At 40.0% G+C, this 8525-nt stretch overlaps 1 long non-coding RNA gene across 1 annotated transcript; it reads right to left on the bottom strand.

Annotated features, from left to right (window-relative positions):
- Positions 1–380: 380 nt before the first annotated feature.
- LOC119876370 lies at positions 381–5826 on the bottom strand. The gene is made up of 3 exons (XR_005360950.1): positions 5722–5826; positions 1302–1441; positions 381–474 (listed from the first exon to the last, which is right to left on the bottom strand). It is a non-coding gene; the product is annotated as an uncharacterized LOC119876370 (long non-coding RNA).
- Between the last annotated feature and the right edge of the window lie 2699 nt (positions 5827–8525).

Genomic DNA, 8525 nt, shown 5'->3' with positions numbered 1-8525 from the left:
ACGCTATGTTGGTGAGCATGTGGGAAAGAAGCACTTCCAGAAACCACTGGAGAGAGTGAACACTGGAACTCTCTTTTTAAGAGGGAATCCTTGGTGCATCTGGGTGGCTCCGTCGGCTCAGTGTCTGCCTTCAGCTCGGTCATGATCTCCAGATCATGGATCGAGCCCCGCATTGGGCTGTCTGCTCAGTGGGGAGTCTGCTTCTCACTCTCCCTCAGTCCCTCCCCTCTTCTCTGTGCTCTCACTCTCTCTCTGTCTCTCTCTCTCTCAAAAACAAAAAAAATCCTTAAGAAAAATTATACAAAAAAAAAAAAAGAATCCCGAAAACGTCAGGTCTCTTTGCTAAGGAGGGGATATTCGGAAAGAAGGGGGAGGTCACTTGCCTCTGTTAATTTCGGGAGCCTTCTCTCCTTAGACAGTCTTGCAAAATGCTGGATGTGAGGGTCTTGCCAGTAGCCAATGCTTACTGCAAACCTGGAAGGGATGAAAGGAGGCAGGTGAGTAGAGGTCAGTAGGTTCAGGTCCATTCTCAGGAACCAGGTCAAGCAGGAAAGTCATCTACCTCAAAGGCCAACACGTACACATCTGGCCCTCCATTACACATGTCAACAGACTCAGCCATCCGTCTTGCTGCTCACACACACACAGCCCCCTCACCCTCCTCACAGCGGCCATTTCCTCCCTCTCTTTATTCATATGGCTAACTGCTTTCCCAGGACCCTAGAGAGCACATAACCTCATCTCATACCTCACCTAGGAGACCTGCCACCACTCATTCACTCCACAGCAAACTCACTGGTGAGAGCCACTCAGGCAACTCTGCTCAACCAGAAGTTCTGTGTCCATAGGAAAGGAGACCGGAACCCGTTGTGTAAAACTAACCACTACCTAAGGATTTCCCTCGACTCTGTAGTAGATACCAGTCATTCCACATCCCTCGAGGAGGTCATGGTGGAAAAAACCAGGAACAAATAAACACAACAGCTACAACTGAGAAAGTGTTAGAGTAGCCTACATTCTCTCGCCTACACTGTAACCTGGAAAAGGCTATGGGAGCCTAAACGCTTCCCAGCCTACATACACCAAAAGGAATCAAAATTTTAGTGTTCTGAGGCACGGAGCTGAAGCCTGGTTTACCACTGAAGGTTTACTGGCAACCAGGAGTGGAGCCAGCCTTAGGACAATAGGAAGTAAAGGCAGGAGCCTGGATCCCTAAGGCCATGCCACGCCACTATGGCCTGGAGTCTACTCTACCCGTCAATGGATATATGTGAATTAAAACATGTCTTTAGCTATTAAACCTAATAGAAGGGAGCCTGGGTGGCTCAGTCGGTTGAGTGACCACTCTTGGTTTCCCCTCAGGTCATCGCCTCGGGTCCTGGGATCGAGCCACACATAGGTTCCACACTAATCAGGGAGTCTGCGCCCAAGAAAAAGAAAGCTGAAAAAAAAAAAAAAAGAAAAAAAAAAAGCTGTGTGATTTTGCATTCCCATCAGCAATAAATAAAAGTTCCTGTTCCTGCACATCTTTGCTAGCAGTTGTTTTCACGGTTTGTTGATTTTCATTATTCTGATCATTGTATACTGTTAAATTGTTTTCATTTGCAATTCCCTAATGACATATGATGTGGATCATCTTTTATTTGTGTACATTATTTAGTAAGCGGCCAGTTGAGATCTTATGCCCATTTTTTTATTGAGTTGTTCATTTTCTTATTTTGAATTTTAAGAATTCTTCACATAATTTCACAGTCCTTTAACAGACATGTCTTTTTTTCTTTTTTTTAAAAAAACTAAGCTCCAGACCCAGCATGAGGGTTGAACTCACAATTCCAAGATCAAGAGTTGCATGTGGTTCTAGGGTACCTGGGTGGCTCAGTCCATTAGTGTTTGTGAGATTGAGTCCAGTGTCAGGTTCCAGGCTGGTCATGAAGCCTGCTTAGGATTTCCCTCTCTCCCTCTCCCTCGGGTCTTCCTTCTCAAATATAAATCAATCAATCAATCAATCAATCAATCGCATTCTATTTAGTGAGCCAGCCAGGCCACCCTCATTAGATATGTCATTTGCAATTTTTTTCTCATAGCCTCTGTCTTGTCTTCTAATTGTTTGACAGTTTTCTTTTGCAGTGTAGAAGTTTTGTAATGCTAATGAAGTCCAGCTTTTCATTTATTCTTTCATGAGTTGTATATTTAGTGTTATATCTAAAAAGTAATCACCAAACCCGAGATCATCTACGTAATCCCCTGTATTACCTACCAGGAGTTTTATAGTTTTATCATTACAGTTAGGTTTAGAATTCATTTGAGTTAATTTTCTAAATGGTGTAAAATCTGTATCTTTTAAAAATTTTTATTTATTTATTCATGAGAGACACGGAGATAGAGAGAGAAGGAGAGACTTAGGTAGAGAGGAGAAGCAGGCTCCATGCAGGGAGCCTGATGTGGGACTTGATCCCGGGACTCCAGGACCATGCCCTGGGCCAAAGGCAGGTACTTAACTGCTGTGCCATCCATGGATCTCCTTATTACTTTTTTAGAGTAATCTCTGTACCCAATGTGGGACTCAAACTCATGTCCCTGGATCAGGAGTGGCATGCTCTACTGACTGAGCCAGCCAGGGGACCCTTGCAAGTATTTTAAAGGAAATCTCAGACATTACAACATTTCACCCATAAATAGTTTAGTTTCTAAAAGATGAACAGGTCTTGACAATCTCTATTTAAACCATCATTGAGAAACTATTCCCACTCAATAGAGGCCCTCTCTCCCACAGGAGGGAAGTTTAACTGAGAACATGGAGCTGCTTTTCACTTGCTCTGAAGGCAATCAGAACTTGCTTAATAACTTCTCAAGATGGCTAAGAGGACTCTCTTGGGTTCCTCTTTGTGGTATTCGATTATGAGAAACAGGCAACCCAAATGTATCATAATGAGAGAAGTCCTGGAGGGATGCTAGTTCCCTGTAACAATCAGCAGAGCAATTCAGTTAATAAAGTGAAACTACCTGATCACCCTCTGTAGTTTTAACAAGGCCCAGAGTGATTCACTCACTAAGAGTCAGTGACAGTAGTTAATAGATAGCTTTCTGGAAGCCACTAAAAAGCAAGTAATAATTGTTATCATATTCTAATGTGATTGTAGAAAGCATTCTCCCAGGAGCTAATGTGCCCTTATTTACCTACCAGCTGGTTTTATTTTTTTTAAGATTTTTAATTTTTTTATTGATTCATGAGAACACAGAGAGAGAGAGAGAGAGAGAGAGAGAGGCAGAGACACAGGCAGAGAGAGAAGCAGGCTCCATGCAGAGAGAGCCCGACACGGGACTCGATCCTGGGTCTCCAGGATCACTCCCTGGGCTGGAAGGCAGCGCTAAACCACTGAGCCACCCGGGCTGCCCTACCAGCTGGCTTTAAATTTTTGTTCTTGAATTAAAGTGTAATATGTAAATGGTTTATACCAAAATCATAGGAATTTTGTAATAATTCACTCCCTCAACTTCCTGCTTCATAATGTTTATTTCTAATTAGCATTTGACCATCACATTTCCATAACTGCTAGGATGCAGAGTGCACCTAGAAATTTAATATTCCTATTCTATTTTCTTCTCCATTTGATACTTTATTTACTCTTGATGAGGAATTTTCTTTCCTTTTCCTTTGTTGGCATCCATTCTATCTCTTGATCCTCCTCCTGGAGTTATTCTAAAGTAGCTACTGTGTATTCCAACACACATGGCCCTCCCTCATCGTCAAGAAATGTACATTTCTGTGAAAGGTTCTTTTATGGCTGGTTAATACTTCCCATAGTTTATCATTGATAAAAGCCTACCTAACTAACCAAATGTTATTGCAACTAGAATTCCTGGTACATTAAGCTACTGTTTATCACCTGAAATTCTCAAGTTGACACTTAAATTAACCTGCTTCCAAAACTGGTTCTGTCCTTATTTCCATGTGGGGATGTTGGCTCTTTAACCCTTTTAGAAAGCTATCCACTGCGAATGTTCATTCATCTATTCAACATTGGGCAAATATTTAGTGAGCACTTTCTATGAGCCAGACATTGTGTGATGTGCTCGGATTTTACATTCACAAACATTTTGTTTTGTGTTTTGCTTCTAAAAAATGCTGGATTGGGGATAAAGAGGGCATCCTCTAGCCCTCTTTACAGTTTTTCAGATAAATAATTTGTATAAATTTATGTCATTTTCCTTTGGTTGGCTGATTGGTTTTTTTTTTTTTTAGATTTTATTTATTTATTTATTTATTTATTTATTTATTTATTTATTTATTTATTTATTTTTTATTTATTTATTTATTTATTTATTTGAAACACACATACACACAGAGAGAAAGAGGCAGAGGGAAAAACAGGATCCACCCGGGGAGCCCAACATGGGACTAATCAAGGGTATCCAGGATCACACCCTGGGCTGAAGGCAGTGCTAAACTGCTAGGCCACCGGGGCTGCCCAAGCTGATTGGTTTTCCATGGTCAGGTGTCCGACTCTGCCTGATGTTCAGGTCCAAGTTCAGCTCCTGTTAAAATAGAATAGAGGGACACCTGGGTGGCTCAGGTTGTGATCCCGGGATCCAGGATCGAGTCCTGCATGGGGCTCCCTGGGAAGAGCCTGCTCCGCCCTCTGTCTGTGTTTCTGCCTCTCTCTCTCAGTCTGTGTCTTTCATGACTAAAGAAATAAATCTTAAAAAAAAAATAGAATAGAAAAACATACCTCTACTAAAATATTAATTAAAAAATAGCTGTGATTGAGTTGGCCTATGGCATCTACTTTTTGAGAGTAAACACTTAACACCTGCATTTGGAGATCATCTCCAATGTATCGATTCATTGAGTCATTCAGTCATTCACCTTAGATGAACAGACCCACAAAAACATGGCAAATTGATTTTTATGGGCAACTTTATGGTAGATGACATCACATTAAATAAAATTATTTTTTAAAAGGATTTTATTTAGGGATGCCTGGGTCGGTCAGTGGTTTAGGGCTTGCCTTGGCCCAGGGCATGATCCTGGGTTCTTGGGATCGAGACCTGCATCAGGCTCCCTGCATGAAGCCTGCATCTCCCTCTGCCTGTGTCTCTGCCTCTCTCTCTCTCTCTCTCTCTGTGTGTGTCTCTCATGAATAAATAAAATATTTTTTAAAAATAAAAAATACAGTATTTATTTATTCATGAGAGACCACAGAGACAACAGGCAGAGGGACAAGCAGGCCTCCTGCAGGGAGCCCAATGTGGGACTCAATCCCCAGACTGGGATCATGCCCTGAGCCAGAAGGCAGAGGACTCAACCACTGAGCCACTCAGGTGTCCCAAAATTATTTAAAATGAATACATTAGTGGCATTCAAATACTCACAATGTTTGCAACCACCACCTCTATATAGTTCAAAACATTTAATCACCCCCAAAGAAACCCTACATCCATTAGTTAGTTTATTCCCCATTCCCTACTCCCCAACAATCCTGGCAATCATAAACTTGCTTTTTACACACCTGGGTGGCTCAGTGGTTAAGCGTCTGCCTTCGCCCAGGGCGTCATCCTGGAGATCCGGGATCGAGTCCCATATCAGGCTCCCTGCATGAAGCCTGCTTCTCCCTCTGCTTCTGCCTGTGTCTCTGCCTCTCTCTCTGTGTGTCTCTCACTGAATAATAAACAAACAAAATCTTAAAAAAAAAAAGAAAGAAAATCAGTGATCAGGGGTACCTGGGTGACTAGTCAGTTAAGCATCCAACCATTGACCTCAGCTCAAATCTGATCTCAGAGTTGTCAGTGCAAGCCCTGCACGGGCTCCACACTGGGCATGGAGTCTACAAAAAAAATTTCAGTTAACCATAGATATATGGGTTGATTTCTGGAGTCTCAGTTCTATTCTAAATCTATGCTTATGTCAGTACCACATAATTTTGATTACTGTAGATTTGTTGGGTTTTTTTGAAATGGAGAACTTGAATTTTCCAACTTTGTTCTTTTTTTAACAGTGTTATGGATAATCAAGATCCCTTGCAATCCCATATGAATTTGAGGACTGGCTTCTCTTTTTCTTGCAAATAGACCATTAGAATTTTGATAGGGTTGCACTGAATCTATAGATAGCTTTGGGATATGGCAATATGGCAAACTGCCATATTAACGATGGTAAGTCTTCCAATCCATGAACACAGGGTGCCTTTTGTTTTATTTGTGTTTCCCTTATTTTATCAATGTTTTGTAGTTTTCAGCATAGAAGTCTTTCATCTCTGGTTAAATTTTACTCTTTTGCATATTTTTGGATGCTATCACAATGGAATTGTTTTCTTAATTTCCTTCTAATGTTGTTCAGTGCTGGTGTATACAAACAACTAATTTTGTATATTGATTTGTATCCAGCATCCCTTCCTGAATTCATTTAACTTATAATAGCTTCTATGTAGATTCTTTGGGCTTTTCTGTAGATAAGAGCATTATCACCTATGAATAGAGAAAGATTATTTCTTCCCTTCCAATTTGAATGACTTTTTATTATTAATTTAATTAATTTAATTTAATTTATTTTATTTATTCATGAGAGACACAGAGGGAGAGTCAGAGACAGAAGCAGGCTCCATGCAGGCAGCACAATGAGGGACTCAATCCCAGGACTCCAGGATCACAACCTTAGCTAAAGGCAGATGCTCAACTGCTGAGCCACCTAGCATCCCCGCTTTTCTTCTTATTCTTGCCTATTTACTTACCATAGAACTGTCTGTAAAATGCTAAGTATTAGCGGTGAAATTAGACATTTTGTTTCTGATTAGGCAGAAAGCTCTTAATCATTTACCATTTAGTATAATGTTGGCTGTGGGGAATTATTATTATTATTATTATTATTATTATTATTAATAAATGCCCTTTATCATGTCGAGGAAGTTTCCCTTCTGTTTCTAGTTTGTTGAGTGTGTTTATCATGTAAATGTGTTGGATTTGTCAAATGGTTTTGCTGCATCATTTTTTCCCTTCACTTTATAATGGTGGTATATTACATTAGTTGGTCTTATGTTGGATCATCCTTGCATTCGTGGGATAAATTCCAATTAGTCATGCTATATAACTTCTTATATGCTGTTGGATTCAGTTTGCTCTCATTTTGTTGAGTATCTTTTGCATCTATATGCATAAGGGATATTTATTGGTATGTAGTTTGATTTTCCTGGGATAGTCCCTGTCTCTGGCAATTTATTTTTGACAAAGGTACAAAAACAATTTAGTAGATAAAGGAACAATCTTTTCAATGGATGATGTAGAAAGGTTGGACATCCATATGAAAAAAAAAAAAAAGAACCTTCATGTAAACGTCACACCTTATGGAAAACTTAACCTTAAATCAGTTACAAGTCGTACATGTAAAACATAAAACTCTATAAATTCTAGAACATCATAAGAAATCTTGTGATTTTGGAGTTAAGTAGAGTTGATAGACATGACTTGGAGCACCATCCATAAAAGAAAAACAAATACATTGGACTCTTAAACTTTTTACCATTTTGGGGCACTGGGGTGGTTCAGTGGCTGACTGCCTTTGGCTCAGGTCATGATCATGTCACACTGGATCGAGTCCTCATCTGGCTCACCCCCAGGGAGCCCTGCCTTTCTCTTTCTGCCTATATCTTTGCCTCTTTCTGTGTCCTCTCATGAATAAATAAATACAGAAAATCTTTTTTTTTTTTTTTTTTTTTTACATTCACATGAAAGGCACTGTTAAAAAAATGAGAAGACTGCTTTGAAAAAGACACTGGTAGTTCCTCAGAAAGTTAAACATCTATATGACCCTACAGTTCCAAAACTAGGTATGTATCCAAAAGAAATGAAAACATGTCCACAAAAACCTGCTCACAAATGTTCATAGCAGCACTATTCACAATAGCCTTAAAGTCCATCAGAAATAAAAGGAATGAAGTACAGATGTATGCCATACATGCGTAAACCATGGAAAACGATGCCAATTGAAAGAAACCAGTCAAAAAAGGGCCACATATTATATGAGTCCCTTTACATGGAATTTCAGAGTAAGTAAATCTGTACAGACATAAAGTAGACTGGTTGTTGCCTTGGGTGCAGGTAGGAAGGTTGGGTCAAAATGGCAATAGATATGAAGTTTCTTTTACTGACTATAAAAATGTTCTAAAATTGGTTATGAACATGGATTGCACAACTCTATGAATATACCAAAATCTATCAATTGCACACTTTAAATAGGTGAGTTATATGGGATGGTAAGCTGGTACAGTCACTCTGGGAAACAGTGTGGAGGTTCCTCAAGAGGTGAAAAATAGAGCTACCCTATGACCCAGCAATTGCACTGCTTGCTTGGCATTTACCCCAAAGATATAGATGTAGTGAAATGCCAGGACACCTGCACCCCAATGTCAGAGCAGCAATGTCCACAACAGCCAAACTTGATGTCTTCTGACAGATGAATGGATAAAGTTATATATATTTACACAAAAGGACTACTACTCAGCCATCAGAAAGGACGAATACTCACCATTTGC

Source organism: Canis lupus, chromosome 6 (genome assembly GCF_011100685.1).
Source record: "Canis lupus familiaris isolate Mischka breed German Shepherd chromosome 6, alternate assembly UU_Cfam_GSD_1.0, whole genome shotgun sequence".
Taxonomy (NCBI): domain Eukaryota; kingdom Metazoa; phylum Chordata; class Mammalia; order Carnivora; family Canidae; genus Canis; species Canis lupus.
Note: the sequence above shows the minus strand (reverse complement) of the source record. Positions and strands in the feature narration are given on the sequence as shown.